The sequence below is a fragment of the Thalassophryne amazonica genome, chromosome 19, assembly GCF_902500255.1.
Source record: "Thalassophryne amazonica chromosome 19, fThaAma1.1, whole genome shotgun sequence".
Taxonomy (NCBI): domain Eukaryota; kingdom Metazoa; phylum Chordata; class Actinopteri; order Batrachoidiformes; family Batrachoididae; genus Thalassophryne; species Thalassophryne amazonica.
Window position 1 is genome coordinate 36,855,005 of NC_047121.1, and position 24,286 is coordinate 36,879,290.

At 45.3% G+C, this 24,286-nt stretch overlaps 1 protein-coding gene and 1 long non-coding RNA gene across 4 annotated transcripts in view; both read right to left on the minus strand.

Annotated features, from left to right (window-relative positions):
- The window catches only part of slc25a21 (solute carrier family 25 member 21), a 223,410-nt gene that overhangs the window by 101,374 nt on the left and 97,750 nt on the right, over positions 1–24,286 (minus strand). The gene's annotated exons all lie outside the window — the stretch shown is intronic.
- Positions 1,443–15,173, minus strand: LOC117500694. The gene is made up of 4 exons (XR_004557828.1): positions 15,163–15,173; positions 7,297–7,300; positions 1,661–1,670; positions 1,443–1,518 (listed from the first exon to the last, which is right to left on the minus strand). It is a non-coding gene; the product is annotated as an uncharacterized LOC117500694 (long non-coding RNA).

The following is a 24,286-nucleotide window of genomic DNA, read 5'->3' on the forward strand; positions in this document are numbered from 1 at the left end:
CTGATTAAACTAATTTTGAGCTATATTTTCCTAACATTAGAGAAAATGTTACATATTTTTCAAATGGCCTAAAAATCTTAGGCTGTTCTTAATTAAAAAAGAAAAAGAAAAAAGAAGAAGCTTGTTTTAGCTCCCTAATGACTCAAAACAAGATGTTTCCTTCTCTTGAAAAGATTTTAAGTTGTAGTCTCTAAAAATAAGTCCTTATGGACAACTGAATTTTTACTTGTTCAGTGATTTTGTCTAATATTAAGTGTAAATTAGATTTTTGACTCAAGATTAGGTGATTATAGTTAGGTCCAAAAATATTTGGACAGTGACAGTTTTTATGATTTGGGCTCTACGTGCCACCATACTGAATTTGAAATGAAACAACTGAGATGCAACTGTAGTACAGACTTGAATGTTTAATTCAAGGGGTTGAACAAAAATATCTTATGATATGTTTAGGAACTGCAACCATTTTTCTACAGTCTCCTTATTTCAGGGGCTCAAAAGTAATCGGACAAATTAACATGACCATGAATAATTTTTTTTATATATATATAATTTGTTGAGGATCCATTGCAGGCAATGACTGCCAGATGTCTGGAACCCATGGACATTATCAAATTCCGTGTTTCCTCCTTTGTGATACTTTGCCAGACCTTTACTGCAGCTGTTATCATTTGTTGCTTGTTTGTGGGTCTGTCTGTCTTAAGCAAGTGAAATATATATTCTGTCAGATTGAGATCTGGTGACTGACTCGGCAGCTGCAGAATAATCCACTTATTTGCCTTTATAAAGTCATGGGTTGCTTTCGCAGTATGTTTTCAGTCATTGTCCATCTGTACTGTGAAGCGCCATCCAATCAACTTTATTGTATTTAGCTGAATCTGAGCAGAAAATACATCCTTATATACTTCAGAATTTATCCGGCTGCCTTTGTCCTCTGTCACATTATCAATAAACACTAGTGACCCAGTGCCATTAGCAGCCATGGATGTCCATGCCATCACACTGCCTCCACCATGTTTTACAGAAGATGTGTTATTGTGTTATGCTTTGGATCATGAGCAGTTCCAAGCCTTCTCCATATATTCTTCTTCCCATCATTCTGGTACAGGGTGATCTTAATTTCATCTGTCCAAAGAATGCTGTTCCAGAACTGGGCTGGCCTCTTTAGATGTTTTTTTTGTTTTGTTTTTTGTTGTTGTTTTTCCACAAAGTCTAATTTGGCCTTTCTATTTCTGAGGCTGATTAATGGTTTGCAGCTTGTGGTGAACCCTCTGAAATTGCTCTCATGAACACTTCTCTTTATGGTAGACTTAGATACTGATACACCTACTTTTTGGAGAGTGTTCTTCACTTGGATGGATGTTGTGAAGGGTTTTTTCTTCACCATAGAAAGGATCCTGTGACCAACCAACACTGTTGTCTTTCATGGATGTCCAGGCCTTTTGGAGTTCCTGAGCTCACCGGTGCGCTCCTTTTTTCTCCGAATGTACCAAACTGTTGATTTGGCCGCTCCCAACATTTCTGCCATCTTCTGATGGAGTTCTTTTTTTTCAGACTAAGGATGCTCTGTTTCACTTCCACTGAGAGCTCCCTTGACCGCAAGTTGTGGACTCACAGCAACAGCTTCCAAATGCAAATGCCACAACTGGAATCAACTACACACCTTTTACCTGCTTAATTGATGATGGATTAATGAGGGAGATGCCCATGAAATAGCTTTTGAGTTAATTGTGTTGAAAAAGACGCTGCTACATATTAAAGAGCTGTATTTCCTAAACCCTTTCTCTAATTTGGACATGAGTACTCTCAAATTAAAGCTGAGCGTCTGCACTTCAAGACCATATTGATTATATAACTGTACCTTGAATATGTTTTGGCAAACAGTTACAATATTTAAAAAACCTTGTGTGAGTGTCCAAATATACATGGACCTGACTGTATTCTTAATTTTGTGGTGTTGGAGTGCTTTGGAGCATACAGGCAGACAGGGGACTACAATGAATTTAAACGGTGACGCTAAAATTTGCCTGTCTGCGTCCAGATATGTCTATTTTCCCAAACACAAGTTCACTCTTATAATTCCATGCATGCTACTGCATACGAGGTCTGTTAGAAAAGTATCCGACCTTATTATTTTTTTTAAAAAACCATATGGATTTGAATCACGTGTGATTGCATCAGACAAGCTTGAACCCTCGTGAGCATGCGTGAGTTTTTTCATGCCTGTCGGTTGCGTCATTCGCCTGTGAGCAGGCTTGGAGTGAGGTGTGGTCCACCCCTCTCGTGTATTTTTTATTGTGAATAAATGTCTGAACAATTTGGAGCTTTGCTGCATCAATTTTTTTCCAGAAACTGTGAGAGACCTCCAGGTGGACACCATTCGAAAAATTAATATGGCTTTCAGGGACGATTTTATGGGGATTAAACAGATTACGGGGTGTTACTGCCGCTTTAAGGACGGCCCACAACTGCTGAGAGCGTGGCGCGCTCTCAGCCCCCTTCGACAGGCTAACACCCCGCTGGAACAACCAGATCATTTCCAATGTGAAAGCTTTGTTGATCCGGGACCTCGTCTGACTTTCACAAAAAGGCAGAAGATGTGGACATCAGCACTTTTTCCAGCACATTCCACTGTTACAGGAGTTTTTTTCATGGAAAGAAAAGCAGAGGGACGTGCCACGAAGCCGTTCATTACACGGGACAAAACCACCTCAGGTCTCTCAGGACAGCTTAAAGGTGGATTTCAGACGGATTTTGGTTGCTTTCCAGTCGTGTGAATATCCGATTGGGATTGTGCATGAGCTGGACATGCCAGAACATGTCCCGTGAGGCTTCATCACGGCGTTGCTTTGCGCCGAGCGGCTGCACCGCGACGCGCGGAACTCCTCCGCACGTCTGTCTTAATGTGCCGGAAAAGTGCTGATGTCCACGTCTTTTCACAATTCCTGTGCTAGTCAGGTGACATACCGGATCAAGACAGCGTCCAGTTTAAAAATGAACGGCACATTTCACTGTTACAGGAGTTTTTGTCATGGAAAGAGAAGCTGCTCCACCGCGCGTCGCGGAATCCGTCTGAAATCCACCTGAAAGCTGTCCTGAGAGACCAACACAGAGGTGGTTTTGCCCCGCGTAATGAACGTAGCCGTGACGCGTCCATGCGCTTTTCTTTCCATGAAAAAAAACTCCTGTAACAGTGGAATGTGCCGGAAAAAGTGCTGATGTCCACATCTTCTGCCTTTTTGTGAAAGTCAGACGAGGTCCCGGATCAACAAAGCTTTCACGTTGGAAATGATCTGGTTGTTCCAGCGGGGTGTCAGCCTGTCGATGGGGGCTGGGCCGCGCTCTCAGCAGTTGTGGGCCATCCTTAAAGCGGCAGTAACACCCCGTAATCTGTTTAATCCCCATAAAATCGTCCCTGAAAGCCATATTAATTTTTCGAACGGTGTCCACCTGGAGGTCTCTCACAGTTTCTGGAAAAAAAATTGATGCAGAAAAGCTCCAAATCGTTCTGACATTTATTCGCAATAAAAAATAGACAAGAGGGGTGGACCACACCTCACTCAAAGCCTGCTCACAGGCGAATGACGCAACCGACAGGCATGAAAAAACTCAAGCATGCGCACGAGGGTTCAAGCTTGTCTGACGCAATCACACGTGATTCAAATCCATATGGTTTTTAAAAAAAATAATAAGGTCGGATACTTTTCTAACAGACCTCGTACCTCCTCCGAACAGCCAAAGAAAGGAGATGGACAGATCCCTGAAACAAGATGTCACCCTAAAACACAACAATGATTAATCATCTGCTGCAAATTATAAGCACCTGTACGGACGGAAAAGCAAAACCATCTCCCACTGTCTGCCTGCATGCTTTGGTGCTCCCAGCCCCTGGCCCCTTCTCTCCTCACTAACCCTCTACCCCCTCATTTGTAGCAAGAGGAAGTCGGCCTGAAAAGAAATAACTCACCGCATACACAAGAGCTCACTCTGACTTCTAGTTTCCATGCACTGATGGATTTGAACATTTTATGTTCTCAGTGGGCACAGTTCTGCTGATCAGCTAATAGCTAATTAGAGAAGCTAACTTTTTGCTTAGCAGATTAACTATTCAGCTAGCTTTGAAAACCATTCGTTTCGCTAAATTTAAGTTGGCTAACATTTCTTTGAATAAAGTTTAACTGTCAAAAAAAAAAAAAAAAAAAAAAGACTAAAATCATACAGGTTTGTTCCTATTGGAGCTTGTACACTAAAGCAGGAAGCTAAATCAGTGTGACAGTAACAAACAGCACCTTGAGGAGTAGGAGATAATGCAGTGTTCAGAACCCTTGGAAAGCTCGGAAAGACCAGACATAAAAAAAACCCTACGTCTGGAAAAAGTGCATTGATGAGATTACCTTGGAGACAAATATGGATTAAATACTTAGCCTATCACAGGTCGAGCTAGGCTAATGTTAGGGCAGATTTACCTCACATGAAAAGCCAAAGATCGTTTTCAGGAGTGATATGTTACTAGCTGGCCCATTTGAATAGCCCCCTGGGTGCTCCAATGAGTACATATTATTGGGCGCCCTGTGCCATTACGCACAGCGATCAGTGAAAGCAGACGGAGAGCCTCTGATGACAATCTCACGTGCTCAAAAAAAGAGTATGTAACTATCAGCATTGCTCCACTAGTTTGCATGTGAATGTTACTGGATAACTCTGTTGCTTTCTCGGCATAAAGCACTTGTTACCATATCAATGGAGCGAGGGGGAGGGCTGCTCCTCAGACTGTAAGGAGCCAAAGCGGGCCATAGTGTGAATGAAAGCTGCTTTAGGAGCAACACAGTAGAAGTAGAAGTTTGTGATGTAACCTTTGTGTAATAGCAGACAGAAATTGCTTTGAGATGAAGACAAAAAAAAACCACATAGAACATTTTGTATATATTGTTCAAAATGTGAATTTGTGTTTATTGTTTCAACCTTTTTGTTGTATAGTCTTTCACACAAGACCTCAAATTACCTTTATAAAGTGTCAAAACAGTTGTTTATTATTGTTTGCTGTGTGCTTTCAATAAATGTGTGTGGAAAAGTATTTCCCGCTTTACTTTTTCCTTTCTTATTTCTGATTGTAAACCTTTATTGCACTTATAAAACACAACAAAAGCATATATATTATGAAAGCACAGGTTGTCCTGAAAAAAAGAGACATAAAACTTGATTGTGGGATGCAGGGAGAGCTGTTAATAGCAAGAATAAAACATTTATGCCAGGCGAACGAACTGTCCAAAAAATGCCCTCAGACCCCAGAGGGTTAAATCTTGCGACACAACCTCTCCCATTTGCCTCGTCTTCCCTTCTCCACTGGGAACTGAAAAAAACTGCACTTTTCACGACTGCTTCAGTGATATCAGCTGAAAACAAAACAGTACACCATCGTTCCGTGTGAAGTGATGCTGTGTTTGTGTTGCGCACTGGCAGGCTGTCCCCAGAAGTGGTCAAATCCTGTGATATCACGCAGGGGATCAAACGAGACTTCGTTGCCCCACTATCACAGTTAACAGATTAGTGGTTGTGGAAGCTAACCTTTAGCAGTATATTCCACACTGATCACTTAACTGTGATCAATGTGTTGTCAAACTTGCATCAAAAAGTGAAATTACAAAATCTACAACCGGAAAATGTGGTTTTCAAAGTAAATCAAACAGAAAAACCCCCAACAATATTCCTGTTTTAGTCATGTCCCACTGCACCAAAATGAGTTTTAGAACACTGCGGCTCTCTGTGTAAAATCCCCTGAATTCATTATGCTAACGAGCTGGCCCTGCTGATAGGCATGCAGACTGATGTGAGGAAATGTGAGTTTGATTAATGTGGGCAAAATTGAGCTGTGCAGACTGCTCCCCAGCCCCAGTTAAAGGAGTCGCCTGCCATCAGCCTCAAAAGGCTACAAGCTGCAGAGCGAGCGCGCCGTTTCGGTCCGGTCTGCGGCTCTCCACCGCACTTCACAGCAAATCTTCAGCAGGCCACACAAAGCAGAAGTGGCCCCTGCCTGGACTTGCATAAATTGAGCTGGCACACATAAAAGCTGAAATGAAAACCATATTCCTGATAGCTTGCACAATGAGAAGAGGCGTCCTTTGCGCTTTATGCTTCTTTGTGTACATCTTAAACAGACCTGGATGCTGAGCTGGCTTGTCTCTGTCTGTGATCCTCCAGGTCTCTTAAACTAGCCAGACCACATCAGGCAACCAGGACACTCCAGGTCCACAAAACAGACTCTCTCAGCAGCTTGTGTTGGACAGCTCACGGAACCCAGCTGTCCTGCGCATGGATCCAAAAGCAGCAGCCCTGGCAATCTCTAGCTCTTAGGGGAGAGCGGCCCTTCACCGTGTATGGAAAATGCATGGTGGTAGAAGGTTCGAGGGGGAGGCAATCCAAAGAGAGGGGGGGGAAAGCAAATTTGAGCAGAGACCCCAGGTACCTGCCTGTACAGTCGCCTCTCTGCAAATGTTTACTTTGGACCAGACCGGCGGCCAACTGGTTGCAATTGACCCTCTACCAGGACGAGTTAGAGAGTGAACATGAGACCTTTCCTTCTGGGAAAAAGACGGCGGGAAACCACACACATGCACACTCTCAAGTGCACACAAATAAACAGACAAGACAAAAAAGAAAATATAACTAAAATAAATAAATAAATAAAATAAAATAATGACCTAGACCTTATCCAGTGTCAGAGCAAGAACAACGATGACAGTAGTTAAGAAAAAAAAAAAAACTCCCTTGGGTGTTTTTTGATTGTAGGAAGAAACCTCAAGCAGACCGGACTCAGCGGGATGACTGTATAGCAAGACGAACCAAAATAACACACAACGTATTTTTCCTTTTTCCCATGATATGGTTATTGTTTTGATCCTGGTTGTTGAAATGTGATCCTGATCTTTGTTCCCGGTTACACCTTTGAGCCTGATTAGTAATTTGTGATCCTCACCACTCATCTTTTATTCAGCCCTTCGATCCTGATCACTCATCTCTGAGATGGATCTCTCATCTTTGAAGTTCTCCAAACAGATTCTGTGTGTCTTGCTTTGATCATCACACCATGCGTCCATGAGCTTTAGGGCTCATTCACACAATGACGTGAAGTGGCTGACGCTGGCTGACGTAGCAGATTCACAAAAATCTCTGTGAAATGCTGGAGAAGGCTCGCTCCAGGGGTCCAAATTTCCGGTCTTCAAAACAGGTTGATGTAGCTCAGGAGAGGGCGATGTTGCACTGGCAGAGCTCGATGTTTGGCGACACTCCACTGACTCACACAGGACTAGGATGGGTATTGATAAGATTTTATCGATATCATTATCGATTCTGCTTATCGAGCCAATTCCTTATCGATTCCCTTATCGATACCTCTTGTGAATTTTGTACTAAAAATAGGCTTTACAGGTTTTCTATGTATTTCATTGAGTCTTAAAGTAAATAAATATGAAATTGGTCACTGTATCCTTGATATCTGGACATAAATAAAAATAAAACGGTGTTTTGCTATGAAGTTATTAATTCCGACTGGATTCTATCGTTCTAACTTGACTCGGCAGAGAGCCGCGCAGCGTTTGGAGCTGTGTGAAAAGAACAGAGGACGATTCTCATTTCTTTCTCGCAACAAGACAGGAGTCCCAATTAGTAACTTTAATCCACACAAAAGTGACTCATGATTTCACATATTCAGGGATGAAAGTGGTGAAAAACAAAAAGAGCTGAAACCCAAAATTACCCCCCAACATCACCTGCACGACAATGTTTGAATTCTAGAAGCTCTGAAATGCAATCTGGGACTATTCCAGAAAATAAACTGGAGTGAGTGCAGCATCCATTTTGGTGAGAAAAAACCCCCCAACTTTCTTTATTCAAATTCATTCCAGTAGTATTCTGCTCTTAATAGGATGCAGCAGTTTTCTAGTTTGGCAGATAGTTCTGGAGGAAATCACTGTAGAAAATAACACATTGAAAATATGGTTTGACCAAAACAAACTGTCATTAAACTTAAATAAGACAGGGATGAAATGGAGGTGTAAGAGTCACTAGGTGTTCACAGGAAACATTTATTTCTGTATGTATGTATGTATGTATTTATTTATGTTTATTGTTAGTTGGTTTTATATTTTTTGTTGTGTTTTTATTCAGGTCCTTTTTGTCTCTTTCTCTAAAACTGTATATAATCATTAGATTAGTTATTATTACTATTATTGCTGTGCTTGCTATTATTGCTTTTAAGGTGGCAGTAATTAAACCATTACTTAAAAAGCCATCACTTGACCCAGCTATCTTAGCTAATTATAGGCCAATCTCCAACCTTCCTTTTCTCTCAAAAATTCTTGAAAGGGTAGTTGTAAAACAGCTAACTGATCATCTGCAGAGGAATGGTCTATTTGAAGAGTTTCAGTCAGGTTTTAGAATTCATCATAGTACAGAAACAGCATTAGTGAAGGTTACAAATGATCTTCTTATGGCCTCAGACAGTGGACTCATCTCTGTGCTTGTTCTGTTAGACCTCAGTGCTGCTTTTGATACTGTTGACCATAACATTTTATTACAGAGATTAGAGCACGACGCCATAGGTATTAAAGGCATTGCGCTGCGGTGGTTTGAATCATATTTATCTAATAGATTACAATTTGTTCATGTAAATGGGGCGTCTTCTTCACAGATTAAGGTTAATTATGGAGTTCAACAAGGTTCTGTGCTAGGACCAATTTCATTCACTTTATACATGCTTCCCTTAGGCAGTATTATTAGAAAGCATTGCTTAAATTTTCATTGTTACGCAGATGATACCCAGCTTTATCTATCCATGAAGCCAGAGGACATACACCAATTAGTTAAACTGCAGGAATGTCTTTCAGACATAAAGACATAGATGACCTCTAATTTCCTGCTTTTAAATTCAGATAAAACTGAAGTTATTGTACTTGGCCCCACAAATCTTAGAAACATGGTGTCTAACCAGATCCTTACTCTGGATGGCATTACCCTGACCTCTAGTAATACTGTGAGAAATCTTGGAGTCATTTTTGATCAGGATATGTCCTTCAATGCACATTTTAAGCAAATATGTAGGACTGCTTTTTTGCATTTGTGCAATATCTCTAAAATTAGAAAGGTCTTGTCTCAGAGTGATGCTGAAAAACTAATTCATGCATTTATTTCCTCTAGGCTGGACTATTGTAATTCATTATTATCAGGTTGTCCTAAAAGTTCCCTGAAAAGCCTTCAGTTAATTCAAAATGCTGCAGCTAGAGTACTGACGGGGACTAGAAGGAGAGAGCATATTTCACCCATATTGGCCTCTCTTCATTGGCTTCCTGTTAATTCTAGAATAGAATTTAAAATTCTTCTTCTTACTTATAAGGTTTTTGAATAATCAGGTCCCATCTTATCTTAGGGACCTCATAGTACCATATCACCCCAATAGAGTAGAGAATAGAGAGTAGAATGGGAGGCAGAGCCTTCAGCTTTCAGGCTCCTCTCCTGTGGAACCAGCTCCCAATTCAGATCACGGAGACAGACACCCTCTCTACTTTTAAGATTAGGCTTAAAACTTTCCTTTTTGCTAAAGCTTATAGTTAGGGCTGGATCAGGTGACCCTGAACCATCCCTTAGTTATGCTGCTATAGACTTAGACTGCTGGGGGGTTCCCATGATGCACTGAGTGTTTCTTTCTCTTTTTGATCTGTATGCACCACTCTGCATTTAATCATTAGTGATTGATCTCTGCTCTCTTCCACAGCATGTCTTTTTACTGATTCTCTCCCCTCAGCCCCAACCAGTCCCAGCAGAAGACTGCTCCTCCCTGAGCCTGGTTCAGCTGGAGGTTTCTTCCTGTTAAAAGGGAGTTTTTCCTTCCCACTGTCGCCAAGTGCTTGCTCACAGGGGGTCGTTTTGACCGTTGGGGTTTTTCTGTAATTATTGTATGGCTTTTGCCTTACAATATAAAGCGCCTTGGGGCAACTGTTTGTTGTGATTTGGCGCTATATAAATAAAACTGATTTGATTTGATTTATTATTGATATATAAACAAAAATAAATAAAAAAAATATTACAATTTGTAATACATTTGACTCTTTTACAACAACAAACGCTTGACAGCTGCAACTGTTTAATGCTAACTTAACATTGAAAATGCCATAGACATGCTAATGTGTTAGCATCGGTTCCGTTTTTAAGTTATAAAATACATCTATCAGCTGTTTCAGAAAACCATAACAGGTCGGTTTAACATAAAAAAGGTAAATAATACTCACAGCCATATCCTCTTTAGGTTTTAGCGGGGAAAGCGAAAGAAAAAAATCAACGAAGCAATGATCGAAGCACTGCTTCGATCTGTGAATCACTGCTTCGATTGGTTCAAGGTTCAAAGCAAAGCCACGCTGCAGAAAAGTTGAATACAGACCCGCTGCAGGGTCTGTAATCAATGTAGAGAAATTATAATTTTCCTGACAAACACCCCCAAAAACAACGGCCACTCTGAAGGACCGATAAGGGAATCGTTAAGTATAAAGGTTACTGATGTCGGTGGATTGAACCATTTCTTAACGATACCCGAAAGGAACCGGTTCTCGATACCCATCCCTACACAGGACGCAGTTCAACATTCACCATCGCAGAACTGACCCTTTGGTAGCGCCCTCTGTGGAGCTTGACAGAGCTGATCGTCAACTCAATGTTTGAGACATCATGTGACGTAGGCTATACAAAAAAACTCTATGTAACGCTGCAATTCTGTCACTGGCAACTTGTGCGTCGTCAAGACAGGTTCTAGGTATTCCTTCACACTTCTTCATGCCCAAAGAATCCAGAGGAGGTGGTGCATCCAGTCAAGCCTCTGATGTTGGCCAGCAGAGGGCAACGGAGCACTAACAGCATACTGGTAGAGGTGATGTAGTGGTTGTAGCAGAGCTCAAATCTTGCTGGCATTTTAGCATGAACATTGAAGATTTAAAGCATGTTGAAAATTTTTCCAGGCCCACGATGAACATCAGCGTTGCCTAACCGATGTCGACTTAGCTCCTGTGGAGTCTGCCGGACCTCTGTGCTGGTCAACAGTAAGCAACTTTTCGCACTCCGTTGGCAAACACTGGGTTAATCATCAGAGTGTGAATGGGCCATTACCACCTGTTTGATTACTGATTATTGTGATCACTAGACTTGGTAATTCCCTGCATGCCTAATTCCATCATATCTGTCCTTGCATGTGTGATAATTCTTTGTTGTACTTCATCTGATTTTTTTTTTTAAGTTGTTAGGATGGCTGAAGCAGATGGTCACCCCTCTCAGACTGATCTGCTTGAGGTTTCTTCCTGCAATCAAAAACACTCAAGGGAGTTTTTCTTTACCATTATTGCCAATGTGCTTCTTCGGGGGATGGCTAAGGTACGACCTTGTTCTCGTGAAGCACCTTGGGGAGACCTTGTTGTGGTTTGGTCCTATATTAATAAACTGAGTACAATTAATCAAGATCAAGGCCCATATTCTGTCTTAATCCTGATCACTGCAGTAATCATCAATCCTGATTACAGAATCAAATAAATTAAGACCAGAGGTCAAAGAAAGCTTCCATCTCTTGATCAGAATGTGCACAAAAATTTCATCAACTCTTCTTTGACCACTGTTTTACCGCTCCACAAAATGTAATTAAAATTCACTCATGTCCTTTAGACATACAGTACTGGCAGATTGCATCAAAAACTTTACCTCCCTGGCAGAGGTAAAAATCAGAAAGTGTGTAAACCATCAAACATGTTCTTTATGGAAGAGAAAACATGGGGACAAAATTTAAAATCAAAATGGAAACAGGCCATTCAATGCCAAACGCAAAAACTAAAGCATTCCACCTGCCACAGGTGTTAAATCTCAGGCTTGTTGATTGTCACACTGTGGTGGAAAACAGGGATGGCACAGAGCAGTGGGAAAGGTCTGACTGCAACACTGCCAAATCACATTCTCCTCTCCCACGTGCCAACTGGCAGGTAGGAGCCAATTGCAGGGGGAGGCTGGGGATGAGAGGCGGGAGGGTTGTGGAGAGGCGGCCTGCTGGCCTCTCAGACTAAATAAAACCTCGTAATCCTCATAAACTGCTCCATATGAGGATTACACCCCCCCCAGAGAATGGAAGTCATTTCACCAATAAAACATTACCCGGATTCCTCCTGTTGCTGCCTCGTGTCGATAAATTGTTCTGCTGAGGCCCGTTCCGATGAGAACCCTCAATTTCCCCGCAAAAATTGATGACAGAACCTGCTTACAGTGAAAAATTACCAGGAAAATGGATATGAGGAGACTGGCTACGTGAAATATTTACATTTATGAGTGAGTGACCTGAGACAGGCCAGGTATGCTTCCTGTTAACAACACATACTCGCAGAATAGAGCAACAACAATTTATCAATTATTAAATTAAATGACATTAATCGCCAATTACTTTGATTATCGGTTAATCATCTTGAGGTTTTTTTCCCCAAATGTCTTAAATCTGATTTCAACTTCTTAAATGTGCCATTTGAGCAACTTTTTTCCACCAAACAATTAATGGATTCATCTGGGGTAAAAAAAAAAAAAAAAAAAAAAAAAAAAATCAACAGATTAATTGATAATGAAATTAATTGTTTGTTGCAGCATAAGTAATGTCAGGATTTTATTTTAAACCTTTTTGTGTCTCAGGAAAAGGTAAAATTGTGTCCAAGAATTTCTTCCATTTTTGTTTCCATGACTGCATTTTTAATTTTTGGTTCATTTAGTCCTTTATATGTTGAGATTTTTTGTTAAAAGTAAAAAATGAAAAATTGCAAAACAATTTTTTTTAATGACAAAATATTTGTGTACAATGTAAAAAGTTGTTGGTAAGATGTATAGTTATTATTTAATGGTAAAATAACCAAAGGATATCAACTAATGAATTAATAATCAGGAGACTAATAAAAAATAATTGTTAGATTAATTAAAGTAATTGATATCTTAATTGATTACAAAATCATTATTAGACACAGATTTGTGCATAAACCCGCTGTAGACTTGTCTTGCTTTTGTTGCCACACACTCGCTTAATATGTTCAAACAGGGCTGCAGAGTTGAAAAATCCCCCCCCCCCCCGCCAAAATGTAAACATACACGTCATCATTTTTCCTTGTCAGATGGTCTGCTCTTGCTCGACATGCAAGCCTCGTCAGCACACACCTGAGCCGCCTGAGCACGCGTCGACCTGAGCAGAAAGTCGGGGGGGGGGGTCATGTTGGCTTTGCACTCGAGGCCAGTCATTTGTCACGATTGTCACAAAGTGCACAAACACAAATTACTGAATTATAACTGCGGATGTGCGTGTCCTGGCTTTGGCTGAATCAAAACAGCGCGGGGAGCTGTCACAGCAGGGGCTGGTGTCTGGGCCACTGTGGGGGGTGGAGGTGACCCAAGCCGGTTTGCTGACTCCTGCTGGCTGCTTATTGGGAAGAGCACGATGAATATGCATGTTTCACTGACACATGAGAGGACAAAAATACAAATAAAGCAGTTGGAGAGAGGGCGAACAGACCAGATTCAATCATCAAAACATCATGTTGCTTGAATGGGCTAGCTGTCGGTCACTCATGCGACATTTCACTTGTGAGTGAGATTACTTCAGTTGTACTTGCCAGATTGCCACCAAATGTGTCATATTCATTTTGCATAGTGACCCCAAGAAACCTAATGATTTTGGTGTGAAAAGGTCAAACGTCAGGGTCACTGGGCATACTTTGTAAAGAGTTTGTGAAGGTAATAACTTCTGTGTTAACAGCCTGATTACCACCAAACTTGGTATGTGTGTTAGGTATGTTGAGCCCAAGATGCTTATTGACTTTGGGGTCAAAAGGTCAAAGGTCACTGGAGCATACTTTGCAACAAATTTGTGAGTGCAGTAACTTATTTTCCAATTGCCTGATTGTCGCCAAACATGGTATGTGTTAGGCATGGTGACCTCAACACGCCTGCTGATTTTGGGGTGAAGATGTCAACTCTCAAAAACATTTAACTGTACTTTGTACATGCCTTCTGTAAAAAAGCATCACTTGGCAATGATAAGCTTATCAATGTTTGCTGAGGGTGCCGTGGGTTTGTGCACACTATGCACTAGTTTGTTGTCTTTTACAACTTAACCATAATTAAGGCATCGTATTCATTTAGCAAACAACTTATTCAGGTCTGTTTGAGACTGACAACTTGTGCCCTCTTATTTTCTTATGCCATATTGCAACCCTGCAGATCCAGTGAAGAAATAAATGGGTTGCACGATTTAAGAATGGTTACATTTTCTTGGGAATGTACTTATAATGACACGGTAACTGTAAATCAAAGAGTTATTGATTTATTGATGCTCAAAGTGTAGTAAAGCTCAGATAAATGAAAGTGGGTTGTTCATGCTCAAATTAAACCTGCAGTCTGACTATAAGAGGCGCTGGTCGTGTTAAGTTGAGGTAGGGTGGGCCAGACACAGGAAACGCATTAACATGGGCCACCGTTTACTTTCTTAACCACACGGTGTCCCACAGGGATTGCCAGCTGAACATTCTGGCTTTGTGAAACATAACTCAAGCAAAATATATAGAATTATTTGAATTAATGGCATAGTGCTTCCCAGATCAAGCAGACGGGAAAACAACTTTATGGAATAAATTCAACTGAGACTTCTTCTTATTGGCCATGTTTCTCTTTCATTGGCTCCATCCTACAGCTTATTCAGGTCAGACCCTCTCTTTTTCTGAAGCCCAATTTGAAGTTTTCAGACTTGTGTCAGTATTTGTGATTCCATAATTTTTTCTTCAATACAGAGTGTCTGTACTTTTTTCCCCCCACATACTTGATTTGGAAAACAACATGCCATTTACTCAGTCATACTTAATTTGTTTGAAACATATTTCAAGAAGCCAGAATGTTTAGTGATTGAACAAATACTGCTTTGTGTCATATCAGCGATTTGTTTATTTGCTACAAAGTAACAAAGCTGGGTGAATGCCATCTGTGTTGCCATTCAACAATTTTAGCTAGTTATTTTAGTTATCACTGGTCTTACCACTGTCTTATACACCTGACCTTTAACCCATGTATCTAATCCCACAGCACCCCTGATAACTGTGTCCAGTTCTTCCATCCAACCTGCACTGGACTGTTTCTGCACCAAATTCTTCATCTTTGTAAACACGTAAGCCCTGTTTACACATAGACGTAAGAGCTCCCAGAAGCATCCCGGAAGAGTTTTTGGCCGTCTTAAGGATCACACGCCGTTAACGCCGGCACTAGGGGGCGTGGCTTAGTTCCGGCTTTACCGGGAATTGTCGAAAAAATTATTCAACATGTCGAATAATTCCGGGAGCGCTCCCGGAGAATTCGCGTGACGACGGAGACAACGCGAACAACGGCATTTGATACTTTTTAATCGCCGTTTCATCCTGCCCCTTCCTGTAGTGCCACAGTTTACACCGCCGTAATTGGCGGCCGGCGTGGTATCCCTAATCAACGGCGTGTAAAACGGCGATAGAGCCCACATCGGCGTCCTCAAGGGCGTTTCAACCAGCGACAGAGGCAGACAAAACAGCGGCGCTAGCGGACAGTATGCCGTTCTAAACGCCACCTCCCGGTTAATGGCGTTCCAAACGGCCGATAGGCGGCGGTCAGTATAAAAATGCTAGCGCGCTGCATGCAGGCCTCTCACTCACGGCCAGCTCCAGATATATTTGCAGAGAAGCTCCAGTATGCCTCCTAAAAGAAAACTGGCAGCGGCAAGGACTTACCAAGAGGTCTGGTTCAGAAGCAGAGGGGAGGTGGAGACGAAGCAACACGTTGAGGAGGGTAAAAGGAAGGAGAAGAAAAGGTTGAGTATGATCTCCCTCCCCCTGCAGTAACAGAGGCATGTATTCCTGCTGCTTCAGCCTATTATACTCTCGGGGCGGTGTCTATATGCATAAGTTCCTGGAGTAACGCAGGATTTGCCTGGATAAATCCAGCGGTACACAGGGCATTATCGGCAGCAGCAGAACACCGCCGTTCTCATGCGCATCTTAACCTGTGATTGTAAAGGATAGAACTGGGTATTAACCCCCGTTCCCTGACGTGTGCCGGATGCTACGGCGTCAAAACGCCGCTTTATTCGGCGGATTTAGCGGCGTTTTATTGGCGTATTTGCGGATAGTACGGCGGCCAAAATGCCGGCGAAATGCTCCGCCCCTTTCCACCGCGAACTTCGGTCTACGTACTGCCGCCGACAAAACCGTCTATGTGTAAAATAGGCTTTAGCCTTGGTACTCAAAGTTATTCCTTCTTTCAAATAATTACGATCAATATACTATTTTTTATTTATAATTTATATTCGTTCTGATTCTGTTGTGAAAGTGTAGGAACACGGACCCACAACAGGGGGCGTAAAAGAACGGGCAATGGATAAGCCAAACAGTAACAATTTAATGTTGTAAATTGTGCACAACGGAATACAGACAACAATCAGTTTGGGACTACAGTCAATTACACGTTGGGTGACGTGTGGGCAGGCTTGAGGATAGGAGACGCCCGTCCAGAACCGAGCCGGATCCCACACGGCCCTCACCGCCAACGGACCTGAAGAACACCGGAGCCGCCAAGTCCTGGGTCCCCAGGTGGTCACCGTCTTCAGCTGTCAGACCTGGTACTGCTGGCAGAGAATAGAAACAGCACAGGTGAGTGTGAGTACGCACACTCAGTAATCCCACAGTCTGTGTTCAGTAAGGAGGAAGCACCTCCACCTTCAATCACACACTCATGCAGCTCCTGTCTAACCACTTATCTGCTTGGGGTGTAAAGCGAAGCCATCGCTGATCACAGCAAACGCCAATCCCACAGATAAGGCAAACACCACAGGAAAACGGCTGCAAAAGAGTTCAGACTATTATTCAGTTTTAAGTCAGCAGAGAAGTTACCTCCAAGGTAGCTGATTTCTCGGCGGGGAGGTGGAGTTGCAGTCCGGCCTTTATGGTGATGGTGTTGAATAGTGGATGAGTGACAGCTGGTACGGATGATGAGTGACAGCTGTCACTCCCGGTCGCTCCGACGCCCTCTCGTGCTTGAAGCCCGCACTTCAAGCAGGGCGCCATCTTGTGGTGGTGGGCCAGCAGTACCTCCTCTTCAGCGGCCCACACAACAGGACCCCCCCCTCAACGGGCACCTCCAGGCGCCCGACCAGGCTCATCCGGGTGACGGGTGTAGAAGTTGGCCATGAGGGCTGGGTCCAGGATGAAGCTCCTCTTCACCCAGGAGCGCTCTTCGGGTCCATAACCCTCCCAGTCCACCAGATACTGGAACCCCCGGCCCTTTCGACGGACGTCCAGGAGCCGGCGTACTGTCCACGCGGGCTCCCTGTCGATGATCCAGGCAGGAGGCGGCGCCGGACCAGGGGCACACAGTGGTGAGGTATGGCAGGGCTTGAGTCTCGACACATGAAAAACGGGGTGTATCCGCAGTGAAGCTGGCAGCTTCAGCTTCACTGCGGCCGGACTGAGGACTTTGAGTATGGAAAAGGGTCCTATGTACCTGTCCTTCAGCTTCTGGGATTCCACCTGTAGGGGGATGTCCTTTGTGGATAGCCAAACCTCCTGCCCGGGCTGGTATGCAGGGGCCAGGGAACGCCGGCGGTCTGCATGGGCCTTAGCCCTCATCCGGGCTCTGAGCAGGGCAGAGCGGGCGGTACACCACACCCGACGGCACTTCCTCAGATGGGCTTGGACCGAGGGCACCCCGACCTCTCCCTCCACTAGCGGAAACAATGGGGGCTGGTACCCCAAACACACCTCAAACGGGGAGAGGCCGGTGGCAGATGAAACTTGGCAATTATGAGCGTACTCGATCCAGGCCAGATGGTCACTCCAGGCCGTCGGGTGCGCGGAGGTCACGTAGCAGAGGGCCTGCTCCAACTCCTGGTTCAACCGCTCTGCCTGCCTGTTCGTCTGGGGGTGGTACCCAGACGAGAGACTGACGGTGGCCCCCAGTTCCCTGCAGAAACTCCTCCAGACCTGGGAGGAGAACTGAAGACCACGATCCGAGACAATGTCCGATGGAATCCCATGCAGACGTATGACATGGTGGACCAGGAGGTCTGCAGTCTCTTGGGCCGTCGGGAGCTTCGGGAGGGCCACGAAGTGGGCCGCCTTGGAGAACCGGTCCACTATCATGAGGATGGTAGTCATGCCCTGGGACGGCGGGAGGCCCGTGACAAAGTCCAGGCCGATGTGAGACCAGGGGCGATGATGCACGGGCAGAGGCTGGAGGAGGCCTTGGGCCTTGTGGTGGTTGGCTTTGCCCCTGGCACAGGTGGTGCAGGCCTGGACATACTCCCGGACGTCGGCTTCCATAGACGCCCATCAGAAGCGCTGCCGGACCACTGCCACGGTCCTTCGCACCCCTGGATGACAGGAGAGCTTGGAACCATGACAGAAGTCTAAGAGCGCAGCCCTGGCCTCTGGTGGGACGTACAATTTGTCCTTCGGACCTGTTCCCAGGTCCGGGCTCCGTGTCAGGGCCTCCCGGATGGTCTTCTCCACGTCCCAGGTGAGGGTGGCCACGACAGTGGACTCGGGGATGATGGTTTCCGTCGGGTCTGACAGCTCGGTCTTGACCTCCTCTTCATGCACCCGGGACAGGGCGTCAGATCGTTGGTTTTTCGTCCCGGGGCGGTAGGTGATCCGAAAGTCAAAATGCCCGAAGAACAGCGACCAGCGGGCTTGCCTGGGGTTCAGACGCCTGGCGGTCCGAATGTACTCCAGGTTCCGATGGTCCGTGAAAACCGTAAATGGTACCGATGCTCCCTCCAACAGGTGTCTCCACTCCTCAAGAGCCTCCTTCACCGCAAGAAGTTCCCTATTGCCGACGTCATAGTTCCTTTCAGCCGGGGTCAACCTGCGGGAAAAGTAGGCACATGGATGGAGAACCTTGTCGGACTCCCCACTCTGGGATAGCACGGCTCCTATCCCGGAGTCAGAGGCGTTCACTTCAACTACAAACTGGTGATTGGGATCGGGCTGCACCAGAACCGGTGCAGTCGAGAACCGGTGTTTCAACTCCCTAAACGCGGCTTCGCACCGATCCGACCAGGTGAAGGGGACTTTCGTGGAGGTCAGGGCAGTCAGGGGGCTAACTACCTGACTGTAGCCCTTGATGAACCTCCGGTAGAAATTTGCAAAACCGAGGAACTGTTGCAGTTTCCTATGGTTTGTTGGTTGGGACCAATCTCTCACCGCCGCAACCGTGGCCGGATCAGGTGCGACAGAGTTGGAGGAGATTATGAACCCCAGGAAGGACAAAGAAATGCGGTGGAACTCGCACTTCTCGCCCTTCACAAACAGCCGGTTCTCCAACAACTGCTGTAGGACCTGATGTACATGCTTGACATGGGTCTCAGGATCCGGATAAAAGATGAGTATATCGTCTAGATATACGAAGACAAACCGATGCAGGAAGTCCTGCAAGACGTCATTAACCAATGCTTGGAATGTCACGGGTGCATTGGTGAGGCCGAACGGCATGACCAGGTACTCAAAGTGACCTAACGGGGTGTTAAATGCCGTCTTCCACTCGTCTCCCTCCCGGATCCGAACCAGGTGATAAGCATTCCTAAGATCCAATTTTGTGAAAATTTGGGCTCCATGCAAGGGCGTGAACACTGAATCCAACAGAGGTAACGGGTATCGGTTGCGAACCGTGATCTCGTTCAGCCCTCTGTAATCAATGCATGGACGGAGTCCGCCGTCCTTCTTGCCCACAAAAAAGAAACCAGCACCCATCAGGGAGGTGGAGTTCCGGATCAACCCGGCAGCTAACGAGTCCCGGATGTAGGTCTCCATTGATTCGCGTTCTGGACGTGAGAGGTTGTACAGCCTGCTGGACGGGTACTCAGCGCCCGGTATCAAATCAATGGCACAATCGTACGGACGTGTGGGGGCAGCGTGAGTGCCAGATCCTTGCTGAAGATGTTAGCAAGTTCATGGTACTCAGCTGGCACGGCCGCCAGATTGGGGGGGACTAAAACCTCCTCCTTAGCCGTCACACCGGGTGGAACCGAGGATCCTAAACACTCCCGGTGGCAGGTTTCACTCCACTGAACCACAACCCCAGATGGCCAATCAATCCGGGGATTGTGTTTTAACACCCATGGAAAACCCAAAATCACTCGGGAGGTAGAAGGTGTTACATAAAACACAATCTCCTCCCTGTGATTCCCAGATACAACCAAAGTCACGGGCTGTGTCTGGTGTGTGATTAGTGGAAGATGGGTGCCATCTAGTGCCCGCACCGACAATGGTGACGGTAAGGCCACTAGAGGGAGCCCAACCTCCTTTGCCCATCTGCTATCCAGCAGATTCCCCTCCGACCTCGTGTACACCAGTGCTGGGGCGTGAAGGGTTAGATCCCCACTCAGGATCGTGACTGGGATACGTGCAGATTTTCGGGGTCTCCCCGCGTGGGTATTGTGACCCACCCTTAGCCCAGTCTCTAAGGACGAGTGCTGCTGTTTTGACCGTTTGGGGCATTCTCTCTGTGTGAGCTCGGTTGAGCTGCAGAGAAAACACTCTCCACGGATAAGCCTCCTTTGTCTCTGATCTGATCGCTTTTTGGCCCTGCTCGTTTCCATAGCAACATCAGCAGGGGGAGCTGTCGTCACGTGGAGAGCCCTGGCTGTGGAGCGTGGGGAAGTCGGCTCCCTTTCGGACCCGGGAGGAAGAGGGACGGCTTGTGCCTGACCACGCTCTTTGTCTCGCTCCCGTCGGTGTTCTGTTAATCGGTTGTCTAACCGTATAACCAGGTCGATAAGCCTGTCTAAATCCCTCGGCTCGTCCTTCGCCACCAGGTGCTCCTTAAGAACCACAGACAGTCCGTTTACAAAGGCGGCGCGGAGCGCAACTGCATTCCAGCCGGCTCGCGCTGCCGCGATGCGGAAGTCGACTGCATACTTCGCTGCGCTCCGACAACCCTGTCGTATCGACAGCAGCACGCTTGAAGCGGTCTCGCCTCTATGAGGGTGGTCGAACACCTGTCGGAACTCCCTCACAAACTCAGTGTAAACCGTTAGGAGCCGTGAATTCTGCTCCCAGAGCGCCGTAGCCCAGGCGCGTGCCTCTCCTCGAAGCAAATTTATAACGTAAGCCACCCGGCTAGCGCCTGACGCGTACATGACAGGACGCTGTGAAAAGACGAGCGAGCACTGCATCAAGAAGTCCGCGCACGTCTCCACACAGCCTCCGTACGGCTCCGGAGGGCTTATGTATGCTTCAGGGGAAGGTGGGGGGGTTCGTTGAACGACCAGTGGAATGTCTGTTTCTGGCATTCGGTCAGCAGGAGGAGGTGCTGCAGCAGCGCCCTGAGCGTGCGCTTCCACCTGGGCGGTGAGAGCCTCCATCATTTGATTGAGAACAATGCTCTGCTTGGTAACTAAGTCCAACCGAGCAGTAAAAGCGGTTACAATGTGCTGCAGCTCACCTAACACGCCTCCTGCTGGTGCCTGTGCACCTCGCTCTTCCATTGGCTGTTCAAGCGATGGTTAACGCCCCTCGGGATCCATGACGCTGGCCGAGAAATCCTGTTGTGAAAGTGTAGGAACACGGACCCACAACAGGGGGCGTAAAAGAACGGGCAATGGATAAGCCAAACAGTAACAATTTAACGTTGTAAATTGTGCACAACGGAATACAGACAACAATCAGTTTGGGACTACAGTCAATTACACGTTGGGTGACGTGTGGGCAGGCTTGAGGATAGGAGACGCCCGTCCAGAACCGAGCCGGATCCCACACGGCCCTCACCGCCAACGGACCTGAAGAACACAGGAGCCGCCAAGTCCTGGGTCCCCAGGTGGTCACCGTCTTCAGCTGTCAGACCTGGTACTGCTGGCAGAGAATAGAAACAGCACAGGTGAGTGTGAGTACGCACACTCAGTAATCCCACAGTCTGTGTTCAGTAAGGAGGGAGCACCTCCACCTCCAATCACACACTCGTGCAGCTCCTGTCTAACCACTTATCTGGTTGGGGTGTGAAGCGAAGCCGTCGCTGATCACACCAAACACCAATCCCACAGATAAGGCAAACACCACAGGAAAACGGCTGCAAAAGAGTTCAGACTATTATTCAGTTTTAAGTCAGCAGAGAAGTTACCTCCAAGGTAGCTGATTTCTCGGCGGGGAGGTGGAGTTGCAGTCCGGCCTTTATGGTGATGGTGTTGAATAGTGGATGAGTGACAGCTGGTACGGATGATGAGTGACAGCTGTCACTCCCGGTCGCTCCGACGCCCTCTCGTGCTTGAAGCCCGCACTTCAAGCAGGGCGCCATCTTGTGGTGGTGGGCCAGCAGTACCTCCTCTTCAGCGGCCCACACAACAGATTCATTGCACTTAGAGGATCAATTAGATGTGTTGCAGGCATCCATTTCAAAATGAGCAAATATTTGCACAAAAACAATAAAGTTTATCAGTTTGAACATTAAATATCTTGTCTTTGTGGTGTATTCATTTGAATATAGGTCGAAGAGGATTTGCAAATCATTGTGTTCTGTTTTTATTTACATTTTACACAATGTCCCAACTTCATTGGAATTGGGGTTGTATCTCCAGTTAAGTAGTACGTGAACACATTTTTAACGGTCAGAGGACACCTCACAGCGTTAGCACCTGTCCACACAGTGTCTATTAACACCTACATACAACACCTACAGGCACCCGTATTCTATCACAGGTCAGCACACGGCTCCTCAATTTCATGACCCATGTATGAGGGCGGCAAAGGTGAGCGTGATGACAGAACGCCAGATGCAGTGACAAACTATAACAAACAAATACGCACACGCACAGGTGCAGCACAGTTCCTATTTTTTTCTTACTTATAAACAAGGTGGTTGTGCTCACAATGATTACTGTTGTAACTTTTACAGTGTCACATAATTTAGTACAATAAATTCTTGATTCTTAAATGTCTTTTGTCCCCCCATGGACAGTGTTTGTGGAAGTAAATGTCTTAAAGGTATTCAGTCACTTGCAAAGGTCACTTTGGCTTCATACAAATGTTTCCCAGTGAAACCACCACGGATAGCTAAAAATACGGAAACATTCAAACCAATATGTGTGAGTACACAATCAAATCTGAGCATGTTGGGCCTTGGTTTACTTATGAGCTGTATCTTAATTGGCTCTCAGCAGACGAAATATAACACTATTTAATTAATTTAGCCCCGTGACAGACTGGTGTACCCTGCCTCAAGACTTATCACAGCCCTATGACTGTATAGAAAATGAATGATTGGATGAATGAATATCATCAATGCAGCCACTTAAAAATTACATTGTCTCTGAAATGTCTCCTCCAGTGTACCCCCAACCAAAATTTGTTGTCTTGTAATATTAACTTATCTAGCAAGCATAAAACGACTACAAAATGCACACCACTCTACGGGATAGCCACATTCTGCATGTGCACACAAGCAAGCAGAAGACAAGACCAAAACCAGCACCAAGGCAAGGCAACGTTCTCAATGTAGTCACTGACTGCGCCAGGTTCAACTTTTTCCCACTTGCATACAGAAGTAAGCCAACTGTTTCTGTCCAAAATTTTGGCAGATTTTGGGAGAAAACACTGTATTTCATGCATACTTAAAATACCTAGTAATTTGTTTCAGGCGGTTGTGCCGGCAGTGAGGTCTCCCTCTTATCTGGATGGGGGGTGAATCACCAAAAAAAAAAAAAAAAAAAAAAATTCATAGCGGCAAGTCATGTTTAAATTTAGCCATAATTGCAGCAATCATTTTTAAGAGTCTTTTCAAACCTGATGCAACCCACCTCCAGCCCCTGTTACAGGCCCCACCCCATGCTCCCTCCCCATCACTTCTACCCTCACCGACAATTCCCAGACGTCTTTGCGCCCGGCTTTTCTGAATGACCTCCCTCTTCGCTGGCGTTTCCTCCTCTAGTATCCAGTTAATCCCGGCTCGTGGTGTGGGCTCGGGGGGGCTGACAGTTGCATGACAAGGAATGTTTCCCTTTGTAAGAGTCTACTTCCTCCTCGCACAGTTTTAGCTTAATTGAAATGTTTCCTATTGAGCTCAATCAAGGGGGCAATTACCTAATTATTCGCTTATGCCCAACTCGACCTTGCAAGAGGCGGCGGGCTGAGAGACGGGAGTGGGAAAGAGGGGAAAGTGGAGGAAGTGGAAAGGAGAAGTACACACAGAAAAAGACATGAAATAAAGAAACAAACTCTGTTATAACAAGTTACAAAAAACA